This window comes from Sinocyclocheilus anshuiensis, unplaced genomic scaffold, assembly GCF_001515605.1.
Source record: "Sinocyclocheilus anshuiensis isolate Anshui unplaced genomic scaffold, SAMN03320099.WGS_v1.1 scaffold1018, whole genome shotgun sequence".
In the NCBI taxonomy this organism is placed as follows: Eukaryota; Metazoa; Chordata; class Actinopteri; order Cypriniformes; family Cyprinidae; genus Sinocyclocheilus; species Sinocyclocheilus anshuiensis.
In genome coordinates, this window is record NW_015539893.1 from 1,192,283 (window position 1) to 1,196,130 (window position 3,848).

A 3,848-nucleotide genomic window follows, 5' to 3' on the forward strand; every position below is an offset into this window, starting at 1 on the left:
CATGGCTGTATTAGATCAAAAGGGTGCTTCTACTAAATACTGAGCAAAGGGTCTGAATACTTAGGACCATGTGATATTTCAGTTTTTCTTTTTTAATAAATCTGCAAAAATGTCAACGATTCTGTGTTTTTCTGTCAATATGGGGTGCTGTGTGTACATTAATGAGGAAAAAAAATTTACTTAAATGATTTTAGCAAATGGCTGCAATATAACAAAGAGTGAAAAATTTAAGGGGGTCTGAATACTTTCCGTACCCACCGTAAGTCAAATCAATATTTTGGGTGTTTTTTTTTTTTTTTGCAGTGGATAACAACCCTTTAAAAGAGCAAAGAAAACATGGTTTGCACAATTTAACATAATCAAGGCAACATAAATACACTGTAATCAAAGTTTGTATTACACTTGTTCTGAGTTGCATGGTGATGATAACAAGCCTGTGCAAATGTATGCTCACAAATCAGTCTCCAATATTATGTAGAATTGGTAAGGGCAAGTGTACAGAGGGAAAATATTCAAAAGGTGGAATGTAAAACATTTAACAATCAAAGAAGTTATTAATGTCCTAATAGTCTTATTAAAATACTTATTTTAAATTAAGAATGGTAGTATGTTAATTTAATTTAATTTAATTTACTGTAAATATACTTGGCTTATTCTGACCAAAATGTATGTGCATTTGGCCAAAGTTTGTACTTAATCTGATTAATATAATTAAGTATTCTATGTATACTTGTCTTGTAATTGTGTTTACACTTTTATACAGTAGCCTAATGCATAATTTTATATACATATGTACTCTTTTTGAGTACTGAATTATTTATATACTATCTTTTTAGTAACAAAAGATACATTCAGATTCTGATACATGGTAAATAAGATATTTTTTTTTAAATCTTTTCCTCAATAAAAATCCTCAATAAAACCCCTAACATATTGTTAATTTATTTATTGTTCATATGTATTTCAGTAATGTTTAGATTTTTTGTACTTGAACAAGGCACAAGAAGACAAAAAACTGATTCAGGCAATGAATTTTGCGGTGTCTCCTGTGGAACTCTCTGTACTGGCATACATGAATAAATAAAGTGGGAGAAACACAAATGATGGATAAAGACTTGTGGGTGTCAAAATCCCTCCACTGTTGTTGTGAGACCTTCAAAGTAATTTGCGAGGCTCTAGGAAAATTCTTTGTCCTAATAGCTATTAAAGATGTGTACTAAGGCAAGCATCGCTGTTGCTATTGCTCACAGAGTACTGTGATTTTAACAAACTCCTAATTGTATTTAACTGAAGAGCGTAATCGGAGTATTGCAATGCAACTTCGAATGTAAGGAAGTAGAATTGTAATGAATAGAAATTCAGGACAAACTTTGAATACTGGCTTGTTTGAAAGTTTTGGCCTTAAGAGAGAATGACATTACAATATAATGATAAATATATAAAGAGATGTGCACAGGCCAGGACCATTCATATTTGCTTCTATTTTTAGGTAATGTGGGTTTGAGTACATTGTTTCTGGGAGATTAATAGTGCTGCAGTAAAACATTAACCAAAATATAAAAAAACCTCTGAATATATTACATTTAGAAAGTTGTCTGTGGCCGTGATGGCAGTCATGCCATCTGTTCAGTCTTATAATTATTGCAGCATCTCTTCAAATAGAACCCAGACATTAACCACAACTGCTTTCAGTGCTTTTAAACAAGCAGAACCCTACTGAGAGTTAGACTCCAGCTCTCAGCGTACTAACTGAAATTTAGCATGATAAATATTATGTGGGCATTAAAATAGAAAGCTCTGCTGGGGCTTCTTGGCAGTTATGACAGCGTCTCAGCTGGACATCAACACATACTGCCAAACTCATACAGTCTCTCGCTCTCTCATTCTCTCACTATCTGTCAAAAAGTTTTACATCTTTTACTACACATGCATTTAGTGGGAAGTAGGCCAGGGTTTTTTCTAATGAATCCAGCCAGGACATTGCTTTTGCAGTGTCTTATTCATTGTGAGTTAGATCTGTGAAATCAGAATCAAACTTAAAACTTAAATTGTGGCTTATTTCACATTGAATTTGATGAAACTTGGAAATTACGGGCTGAAACTCTACCAAACCGAAGAGTACAATTTAACTGATGCTCACAGTGTGTATATATATATATATCTTTGTTTAAAAAATAATAATAAGCTGCCTTTGTTATTAAAAAAATATTGTGTAGATTGTAATATTGTAATATAATGTAATGTTACTGCAAAATACTTTTAAATGTACCATTTTTGAACTTAAAAAGAATAGGAAATTCTTTAAGTTCAGATATTTAAAGGGGAGAATTCGGAAACACTTGTTATTACCGACATTAGTGGCCATAAAGTGAACTGCAACTTATTTACTCATGCATACATCTATTATGTACACAGAGCTAAAACATACTGTTTGTTTGCTATTTGCACTTAGTATACTTGTGCAAATAGCATCTTCCATTAAAAATACATATAACACGACAATAGTAACTAGTAAGACACTATTTTTCTCAATACTTTTCTATACTGAGTGTATTACAAATATATTAATAATTAACTTATTTCTCATTATAACCATCTTGGGTTTTTGTTTTTTGTTTTTCGGTTCACCTTCTGCAACAGCTTTTATGTTGAGAGCATGCCTGTGGAGCCTTAAATTGCTGCCTGTGTAGACAGCTTACTAGGTTTTGGAATAGACTGTATTGAATGTGACTCCAAACTGTGAAGTGTAAATTGCATTCAGCACAGGTTTTGTGGGCATGTTTGTTTCGTTGCCTGATCTGCATCATTAATTTAGTGAATCAGCGCAGATAGTGCTTGCAAATAAACTGCACTTTCAGCAGGTGCAACTCATTCATCCTTCTATCCATTCAGTTTCTAATTTATGTATTTCATCCTCCAAGTGAACACTTAAACTAATAAGAGTTTTGTATCGCTCTCCAATCACTCGTTACTTTGCCATAACCAAGAAAGGCTGACGGCTGAAACATATTTATCTCTCTAAAAAGGACCGCCAATCAAATTGTGCTGCTAAATATGTAATTATACATAAAAACGTTGCATCCCAAGACATGCTTTGACCAAAATTTAAAACATCATCGCATGTATCCTTCACAAAGAACAATCCCATAAGCACAATCCCATAATGCATTGCAACAAGCTCAGTTAAATTTTATCATAAACGTACATTTCATTGAATACTGAAAACGTTAAAATACTGTGCTCATAGCACTGATAAAGTTGACTCTAATAAGATGTTGTATTTCACCTAATATTTGTGTGCTGTATGTCATTTATGCTGATTAGTGTTGTGTTGTGACCTTAGCAACATACTAATATCAAACTATTCATATTAACGTATTGAAATCAATTGTGAGCTGGATCTTCAGTGTGCAGAACCAATCATGTGGCGTGTGGGGTTCTTTCTTGCTTAGATCATTCCAAATGAAATGTCACTTTTGAAGCATTTAGGCAGAAACACAACAAAGCAACTAACTAAGTTTTGGAACAGGGCCACTCTGTCAACCAAAAGCAATACACATTATATATTGTGCATAATTTAAGTGATGGTGGAAGTGAACTATAAATAAATAGGATTCTTTAGTATGTCTTGGTAGCAAATTGCTTTATATGGAAGTCGCTTTAGTTCTAGACAGACTAGGTCCAGCCTCGGTATCCAGGGCTACAGCAGACAGTCAACTGGAATAATGGAGTGACCAGTGCTGGACCCTGAAGCCCTGGGGGCCTGTAATTCTCATGGACTGTGTTTGTGTGTGTGTGTGTGTGTGTGTGTGTGTGTGTGTGTGTGTGTGTGTGTGTGTGTGTGTGTG